The following is a 10,220-nucleotide window of genomic DNA, read 5'->3' as shown; positions in this document are numbered from 1 at the left end:
AGTATGGAGGTTCCTTAGAAGACTAAAAATAGAACTACCATGTGACCCAAAAATCCCACTCCTGGGCATATACCCAGAGAAAACCATAATTCAAAAAGATACAAGCACCCCAATGTTCATTGCAGCACTATTTACAATAACCAGGACATGGAAGCAACCTAAAGGCCCATTGACAGATGAATGGATAAAGAAGATGTGGTACATATATACAATGGAATATTACTCAGCCATATAAAAGAACGAAGTTGTGCCATTTGCAGACACATAGATGACCTAGAGACTGTTATACAGAGTGAAGTGTAAGTCAGAAAGAGAAAAACATATATTAATGCACATATGTGGAATCTAGGAAAATGGTATAGATGAACTTATTTGCAAAGCAGAAATAGAGAACAAACGTATGGATACCAAGTTGGGGAAGGGGGGGTGGGATGGATTGGGAGATTGGGATTGACATATATACACTACTATGTATAAAATAGATAACTAATGAGAATAGACTGTATAGCACAGGGAACGCTACCCAGTGCCGTGTGGTGACTTAAATGGGAAGGAAATCCAAGGAAGAGGGGATATACGTATACGTGTGGCTGATTCACTTTGCTGTACAGCAGAAACTAACATTGTAAAGCAAGTATACACCAATTTTTAAAAAAAAAAATCTCTTCTTGGACCCAAAAAGACTTAATCCATAGTGTCCTTCACTGAAGAGATATTCCCAATTTTGATGAAAGTAAATTAACATTATCTTTTGCTGGAGTCTGTTGTGAGTTTTAATACTTATTCTTCAAGATTATTTTACTATAATCTGCTCCATGAAATTAGTCATCACCTCCTCTAGGATCTTGAAAGACTTTATTTATACTTCCTTTATTTTATCTGCTTTAAGGAATTTCTCGTGATGTTCTGTTTTGCTTTCTGAAGTTTGACCTCCTCAAGGGTAAGGACTGAGTCTTGCTCATCTCTGAATCCCCAGTGCATTCTGACTCATGGTAGTTCCATGTTGGTGGAATGAATAAATGACTCATGGTAGTGGCCGTGTCGTTATCTATGTGGAATTCCAGTAAGTCATTTCCTCTCGCCTCTACAATGCATTAGCAGAGAACCTTCCGCTCCCATGGTCTCTTTTGTCCACAGTTACTTGGAATTGGAACTCAGACAGAGTGAGTAAAAGACAGCATCAGATGCTGGCCCCAAGAGATCTTGAAGAAGGGCAGCCCCTCGGGGCATGTGTGCTGCTCTTCAAGGAGGGGAGGTTGTCTGCAGGGAGAAGAGAGCAAAAGTCCAAGGGGCCAAGGGAGGGAGATCAGGTTTTCCTTATTTTTTGCCAGGTTTTCTGCTTCTGATCCCTCATGAAGCTTTGGTCATAAGGTACCTCTCTATCCCTTTACTTCCAGAAAGTTCCAGTAAGTATCCCAAAGATACCTAGTCACACGTTTTCTACTTAGTAACAGAATAATTGCAACTTTCACATTGTCATTAGAGGTAATAGTAACTTACTCACTATTATGGCTAAGACATCTTTTTTATTTCAATATCTTTATTGGAGTATAATTGCTTTACAATGGTTAGTTTCCGCCGTATAACAAAGTGAATCAGCTATACGTATACATATATCCCCATATCTCCTCCCTCTTGTGTCTCCCTCCCACCGTCCCTATCCACACGAAGTGAGAGAGTGGTAAGGCATCTTTTTATTCTTTTAATAGCCATACAAAAGTGAACTCACATTCAACCTGTCTTCCACTGATCTCTTTTTAACTGGTTACACTTTTTGGTCTTTAGTTGGGCACACCATGCTTATTGCATCCAAAATTTTTCACATGAAAGTGGAAAACTCAGATAGCAATTTGGTGTGTTGGTGGAAGGACCCAGTAAAAAGGTAGGAATCAATATCACTCATTTATTTGTATGTTAATTCTATTTTATATGTTTTTAAAACATAATTAAACCTGAATCAGTCTTCTATGAGTTCACGTTTGTAATAGTTCATACAGTAACCAGGTTGAGTGATTTTTTTTTTTTTTTTTTGGCCACGACTTGTGGCTTGTGGGGTCTTAGTTCCCCAACCAGGGGTTGAACCCGCACCCTCAGAAGTGAAAGCGCAGAGCCTTAACCATTGGACCGCCAGGGATTTCCCAGGCTGAGTGAATTAAAAAAAATTTTTTTAATTGAAATATAGTTGATTTACAATGTTTCTTGGTTTTTGTTTTTTTATAAATGTATTTATTTTAGTTTATTTATTTTTGGCTGCATTGGGTCTTCGTTGCTGCGCGGGCTTTCTGTAGTCGCGGCGAGTGGGGGCTACTCTTTGTTGCGGTGCGCGGTATCTCATTGCAGTGGCTGTTACTCCTTGTTGCAGAGCACAGGCTTTAGGCGCACGGGCTTCAGTAGCTGTGGCTCACGGGCTCTAGAGCACAGGCTCAGTAGCTGTGGCACATGGGCTTAGTTGTTCCGCGGCATGTGGGATCTTCCCGGACGAGGGATTGAACCCGTGTCCCCCTGCACTGGCAGGCAGATTCTTAACCACTGCATCACCAGGGAAGCCCCATTTACAATGTTTTGTTAGTTTCAGGTGTACAGCAAAGTGATATATATGTATATATGTATATTCTCTTCCATTATAGGTTATTACAAGGTATTGAATTTAGTTCCCTGTGCTATACAGTCAGTCCTTGTTGTCTATCTTATATATAGTAGTGTGTATATGTTGATCCCCAACTCCTAATTTAGCTCTCCCCCCTGCCCCCTTTGGTGACATAAGATTGTTTTCTATGTCTTTGAGTCTGTTTCTGTTTTGTAAATACATTCATTTGGATCATCTTTTTAGATTCCACAAATAAGTGATATCATATGATACTTGTCTTTCTCTGTCACTTGTCTTTGTACTTCTCTTAGTATGATCATCTCTAGGTCCATTGATGTTGCTAAAAATGGCATTTTTTCATTCTTTTTTATGGCTGAGTAATATTCCATTGGGGGAATGAAAAAATATATATATATACACATATACATATATATATATCTTCTTTATTCCTCTGTTGATGGACACTTAGTTTGCTTACATGTCTTGGCTATTGTACTGAGTGAATTTTTTATTTAAAAAAAATGTTATTGTATAATACAACACAGACACCAAAACCCACACTAAACAAATGTATAGCTTAATTAGTAATGATAAGGCAGATACACCCTTGTTATTACCACTCAGGTCAAGAAATAGAAACTCGCTCCCCCCACCCCATGTGCCCATCACAGTCACAACTCCCTTCAGGTTAAGTTTTAATTATAAAAATGACAAAAGGATTAGGTAAGCAATTATGCAAATAATTTTGCAAAGAGAATGTTTACATATATCATATTAATTTTTAGTACTTAATTTAAAAATCTTACTTGCAGTAAAAAAATTTATCATAATATTGGAATAATCACTACTCTATATAGTTTATTGTGTGGTCTCTCTCCCTCTCTAGATAGGTAGGCAGATAGATAGATGGATAGATATGTATATAGCTTTAATACATTATCTTAGACCGAAGGACAGACATATATTTTGCTTTAATATCTTATCCTCACTACACCCCTTCCAGGGGTTTATTTAACAAACAATGAAGCTAAAGATCAAAGATAAATAAATTTGCTCAAAGAATAAAGGTAGAATTGAAATCAAGCAGATCTAACCCCCTTTCCATGATATCCTGCTATGATAATTCTAAGTGGTTCTTATTTGTTCATTAAACAGGTTTGCCATAATCTATGCATGTTCTGTTACTGTATGTTACTGAAAGTAAGAAACTCCATTATTTTAAAAATTATATCATACAAATATTTCACTCCTGAGAATGGTCTTTTTTCTTGATTCATCCTAGCAACGCTTTGATTTATTTTTAGCATAAAATAAATAGGCTGGCTCAAAGCGAGTATACAACAATTCTTACGGAACACATATTGTCGGACACGACGCTGAGCAGTTAACATTGGGAATTTCATTTAACCCTGAAAATAGTTCTTTGAGGTGGGAGTTATTATCCCCATTTTATAGGTAAGGACACAGAGCGAAGCCAGGAGAAAAAGAGCTGGGATGGAAATCAGGTCTTTCTCAGGCCACAGCTCTTGCTGCTAGCCCCTCGGATGCACTTCCGCCACACACACCTACTGACTTTGTGTCCACTGGGTCACTGATGGTACCTGCGCTGTAGGAGTCTTCTTCTTTGTTTAACTTGCATATTCTTGAGTAACTGAACCGAAACTGTAGCAGAAAGAGGTATTAGAAAGAAGCAAATGAACCAACCCCACATCCTATATGTGCCCCTAAGCCTATGTCTCTTGGTTGTTTTCCTGATTTACAGCGTGTCAGGACAAGTGCTTTGGAGGAAAAGCAAGACTTCATCCAGTCATCAGTAGAAAGCCTTGGTGGCTGCAGTTTCTGTGACTTACAAAAAGGATACATAGGAGAAGAGGTAGGGAAAGCTTTGTGTCATACTGATTAATTACTGTGGATATTTTAAAAAATATCGAAGAGTGTTATGACAGAGTGGCAATGAAAGAATAACTTTTTCAATATGAACTAGAGTTATTTTGAATTTAGTTTGTGCAGCAGCTTATGTAAACCTGCCTGTCACTGTGAAAGCCCTTGTCTTCTTTTGTTTTCCAAGTCATAACTTAAATGACAAACAAATATGTTAAGTGGCTTTTGTGAACTGGCTACAAGCTTTGCATGCCCGGGCTTGTCTGGTACAAAGTGTACAAAACAGACGTGTGATTTATAAACTATGGGGTAATCAAATGAATACAAAGAAAAGGAAAGAATCCTCTATATTTGAGTATTTGGGAATGATACTCTAAAAATACTGTAAGGAAAACTTGCTGCAATTTGCATGACTTTTCTTTGATCTCCAACGGAGTTGAATAAGGTTGATAAATTAGGTGTGCTAATTCATTCCCCAGCAGTAACATCTGCATTATTTTCTACTGGAAACAATGCTTGAACCTCCAAACCATTCTGTTTCAATGAGAATCATAAGAAGCACAGAGTGACAAGGATCTCAAGAGACAACATAATTCTGGGGGGGGTTTTTTGGGTTTTATTTTGCGGTACACGGGCCTCTCACTGTTGTGGCCTCTCCCGTTGCGGAGCACAGGCTCCCGACGCGCAGGCTCAGCGGCCATGGCTCACGGGCCTAGACGCTCCGCAGCATGTGGGATCTTCCTGGACCGGGGCACGAACCCATGTCCCCTGCATCGGCAGGCGGACTCTCAACCACTGCGCCACCAGGGAAGCCCTGGTTTTTAACATTGGGCCTCTCCCCTGATTTCTCTGTGCCCATATTTCCATCTGGAAAAAATGAAGATATTTTCATTACTTGAAGGATGACACAGAGACCAAAGGGTTTTAGATGTCGTGAGATACCTAGCTGCGTGTTCACACGTGGCAGTTTTGTTTGATGCTTGATTCCTGTGCTTTATACATTTTCATGAGCTGCCTGCTTTTCCTGGGACTGCAGAGAAAGCTGAGGAATACACGCTGTAGTGGCCACAGGAGGCTTTAGGGACTCCATCCTTGTCTGATTCTGCTCTTTCAAGCTCTTAAATATAGACATTGATTACACAGTAAAAAAATATTTAACATCACCAAGGATCATTCCATTGCCTTCCCAGGGGATCAGGTGGTATATCATTTAGGATGTGAACATCCCTGGGCTAAAGGCAGTCTTATTTCCATCTAACAGGTGAACAAATTGAGGCCTGGTGAAGTTAGTGAGCTACGCTCAAATTCAAATACATACCACACAGATAGAAATAGGCTGGAACTCAGGTTTCAAATTCTGTGTTCTATTAACGAAACCATTACCTAGTTCATTTTGTATCTCTATTGGTGCTTTCAAAATTGTCCTGAAACATACAGAAATGAAGAATTGTCTTTGATTGTATTAAATGTGGCTTGATACAAACTAAATCAAAATCAAATTATATTTTAAATTCTTAGGAGAAAGGGCTTCCCTGGTGGCGCAGTGGTTAAGAGTCCGCCTGCCGATGCAGGGGACACGGGTTCGTGCCCTGGTCCGGGAAGATCCCACATGCCACAGAGTGGCTAAGACCGTGAGCCATGGCCACTGAGCCTGCGCGTCCGGAGACTGTGCTCCGCAACGGGAGAGGCCACAACAGTGAGAGGCCCGCGTACCGCAAAAAAAAAAAAAAAAAAAAATTCTTAGGAGAAAGATGAACTAGATCCTTCTGATTGGCCAAAAACCACAAGTTATAATAGAGTTCAAAAGGAAATGGATTGTTTGGACCATGAAGTGGCTTCCCTGTATTCAGAACTGTTTCAAGCTAAATTTACCCTCAAATAGCTTGAAAAAGCAAACGTCAAGCGTCAGTCAAAGCTGTCAGCTAGCAGAACAGTAAGTGTATGGTTAATACTTCAGCTCGAAGTTCTCCACAACAGTAATTAAGGACTCGTGTTTTTAAAAATCTTGTAACTCTTTTGCAGCATACTTGATTTGCCGGCGTCTTTTTTCCTTTTAATAAACAAACAAAGCATATATTCCACATATAAGTGACATCATATATTTGTCTTTGCCTGACTTACTTCACTTAGTATGATAATCTCTAGATCCATTAGATTTTGCTTAAGAATTATAAATTGTGGGAGATGGTGACTTAAGTAAATTCAAAATGTGATGCTGTGGTAATCTACTAAACCTGAATGTAACAACAGAGAACTTAATTTGTAAAAACCTGCACCTGACTACTCTTTCAAAAGATGGAATTGGTCCACTGAAGATTGTCTGAAACCAACTGGCACCTCTGTAGATTCCCTGCAATCCCTTCACAGCCCCAGGCCAGCTTTGTTCCCTTTGGAATTCAAAGAGCTTTGCATTTGCTGGCCTTTACCTATAGGGTGAAGGAGTTTAAGAAATCACAAACCAATTAAAATACTGGTGTAGCAAAAGGAATTTGGAAAGGCAAATGTGTAACTACACACACAAAAAAGGTTAATGTTTTGGGATTGTTTGCTTTTTTTGAGTTTCCATGCGACCATTTTCATTGGTATGATGAAATGAAATTTAACTACCAATGTTTTTTGAAGAATAATTATATATATATTTAAAATTGTAACACCTTAAAAATATATAGTATATTTACTGTGCTCTGGGATATTTTAAGGAAAATAAATCCATCCTTTTTTTTTTTTTGCTTTTGGGAGGGTATTAACATGATACAGCTCACATGGTGAAGAAGTGAGGAAGAAGTGAGGTCTCCTGCCGTCAGCATGTGAGGGAGCCACCTTGGAAGCAGCCCTTCCAGCCCTCGGCTGGAGGTGACCCCACCTGAAGGCTGACATACTCACTGCTGCCTCGAGAGACCCTGAGCCACCCAGAGACCCTGTTCTCAAATTCTTCAACTGTGACAAAATAAATGTTTGTTATTGTAAGGCACTAAAAAAATAAAATAAAATAAACTATATGTTGTTGGAGTTTAATCACTGTCACAAAGTGTACAGGACTTCTAGCAAGGGCTGCAAGGATGGTAGAAACACTATTACCCTCTTGCACTGGGAAAAAATAGAAAACTATTAAGACAGCTTTATTCCATAGGCCTGGCTGCCTTCTTGGATGATTTAATTAAGTGATTATTTGTTAAACACCTAGAATTTTTAAAGTATCCACTGTAGTGGATAAAGAAAAAACTTGACAGCAAGCTATATGTTTGTCAGAAACTGCCTTTTTATACACCTGCCTTCGTACCTCTCTCTGTTTGCCCCTGGAGACATTTCTTCCCATTTAATCTTATATTTCTCAGTATTGCAGAAGTTCAGGACTGGAAGAGTCAATCCCGTTGTTCTCTTCTCCTCACTTGTAAAATGGTAACCAAAAGCTCATCTCTCTTCCTACCTCACTGGGATGAGACACAGCTGACTGTTTTAACAGATACAAAACTGTAGAATCACTCTCTTTATTTAGGGATTCCAATGCATTTAATCATTTTGGTGGGGAAGAGGTGACATTCTCATTGCTAGAGTTTGAACTAAGATGATGGAGAAGGGCAGAATTGGATGTGGTAGCCAAATGAATAGGTGGAGTTTAGTTAATTGCTTACATAATGATTTCAGAGGCCGTAAAGGCTCTCTTATGCCTAAAAATTAAACTTCTCTGTAATGTCTGAAAACTTCATTCCTTTCCAGCTGAAGGCTCTCTCTGTTAAAATGCAGAACAAACACCCTGTTTTATCAGTCATTTATACTTTGGTGGAAGTGTGTTTTAGATTCTTTCTTGGAATAGATTTTGATAGACAGAAGGATATTGGAAACGGTGTGAAGAAGTAAAGAAGAAAGAAGTATAATGTCGTCCAAGACACCTTCAGACACACTGCCTGTTTTTCAGTTTTGCCAATGATTGGTGTGATACAAAAAATAGATTCTGGTCGACTAAGAAATTGACTGACAAATACTTTTTCTATAACTTAAAAAAGGAATTTCAAGCTTATAGAAGGTTAAAATAGTACAAAAAGTCCTATATACTCTTTATTCCCACTTGATAAGAGCCCCTACTTGCTCATCATTGTCCTTCCCCAACTGGTCATTCATTATGCCTAGACTTTGCTTAGATTTGAGTTTCCAGCTGCTATCACTTCTCTTTTTTTTTTTTCCCCCAAAGAACTTCCTTTAGTATTTATTTTACAGCAGATCTGCTGATGATAGAGCCTTTCAATTATCATTTACCTGAAAGTATTTCATTTATCTAAACATATTTGTAACAGCTACTTTGAAGTCCTTGTCTGATAATTCAACATCTGGGTCATCTTGGAGTCAGTTTACATTGACTGTTCTTTCTCTTGATGCACCACGTTGTCCCATTTCTTCTCTTGACTATGGATCACATTTTCCTGCTCTTCTCATTCCTGTAATTTTTGATTGTATGTTGGGCATTGTGGATGATACAGTGTTAGAGACTCTAGATTCTTTTATCTTCCTCTGAAAAGTGTTGAGTTTTGTTCTAGCAGGTAATTAATTTGGCAGGATTCAAATTGTATCTCCAATGGTAGGCAACAGCTGAATACCCTGCTTAGTTCTTTCAGCCTTTCAGCTGTTTGTTTTCTGCCAGTCTCCTTAGGGTCTCTCATGTAGATTCGTAATTCAGGGATCAGCCAAGGACTTGGCAGAATTTACATATATATTTTGGGGTGCCCCCTTCTGGGGTTCACTTCTTTCTGTGATGTCCCCCTTCACTTTTCAGTCTAGAAGCTCTGAATACTGCCCTGTTCCTCAAACCAATTTCACTGTAGCTTTCTCCTTGAGTTCTAGCTATTCTCAACTGGTGGACCAAGAAACACCTTCAGGCAAGAAACCCATATAAACACAAATCTCAGCCAGTGCCATTCCTTCTTTCAAGCGTCATCTTCTTCCTGGTTTGTCTGCTTATGGTTTCCTTCAGATAGTTGTTTTTATGTTTTGTTCTGAACTCATTATCTGTAAGAGAGTTAGTCTGACACAATTATTCCTCCATTACCAGAGACAGAACCTACAAACACTTTTTTAAAATATAAAAAATAAACATCAATTCTGTAAATTGTTGCCAATAAATTAATTATTTCAGCAACTACCTACAAGTATTTACTTTGGGCTAGTTACTGTTCTAGTACTGGGCGCTAGAAGGCATTTCAGATATAAGATTTATGTTAGCTTGTAGTCAACTTAAATGGGCCATTTTTTAAAACCTCAAGATAAAGTGTTATTCAGAGACACTTGCAATCCCTTCCCCCAAAATGAATAAAATAAACATACACTAACTTGTAATGTCATAAATACTTTACATTTATGTGGTGCATTTTTTTTTTTCAGATTTCTGAGGCCAAAGGCATTTGCAGTTGAGTTTAATAACATCAGTATTGGTTGCAGTTAAAAAGCCCCAACTTTCTTCAGCTAGCTTGCAATTTGTCAAAATATTTTTTTCATACAAATCCCTGGGATGGAGCCACTCTCTTGCAACAGTGACACCTCTGTCATTTCTTGATTTGGAAAAGAAGAAACTTTGGAACTAGAGACATCAAAAATAAAAGACGTGAAAAGCACAGTGGTCCTTCAGTATCAAATCTGGTGCTGAACGGCTACCAAGAACCCCAGACAGTGATTGGCTTCCCCTTTGACTTATCACCTTGCTACCTCAGGTGTGGAATGCTGCATAAATGGCTTTAGCTTTTCACTATATCTAAATAAAATA

General features: G+C 38.6%; 1 long non-coding RNA gene across 1 annotated transcript; it reads left to right on the top strand.

Annotated features, from left to right (window-relative positions):
- The first annotated feature begins 838 nt into the window (after nucleotides 1-838).
- On the top strand, nucleotides 839-7,368 carry LOC116746637. Its single transcript, XR_004347815.1, has 3 exons — nucleotides 839-1,163; nucleotides 4,350-4,460; nucleotides 7,208-7,368. It is a non-coding gene; the product is annotated as an uncharacterized LOC116746637 (long non-coding RNA).
- The last annotated feature ends 2,852 nt before the right edge of the window (nucleotides 7,369-10,220 follow it).

This window comes from Phocoena sinus, chromosome 21, assembly GCF_008692025.1.
Source record: "Phocoena sinus isolate mPhoSin1 chromosome 21, mPhoSin1.pri, whole genome shotgun sequence".
In the NCBI taxonomy this organism is placed as follows: domain Eukaryota; kingdom Metazoa; phylum Chordata; class Mammalia; order Artiodactyla; family Phocoenidae; genus Phocoena; species Phocoena sinus.
Note: the sequence above shows the minus strand (reverse complement) of the source record. Positions and strands in the feature narration are given on the sequence as shown.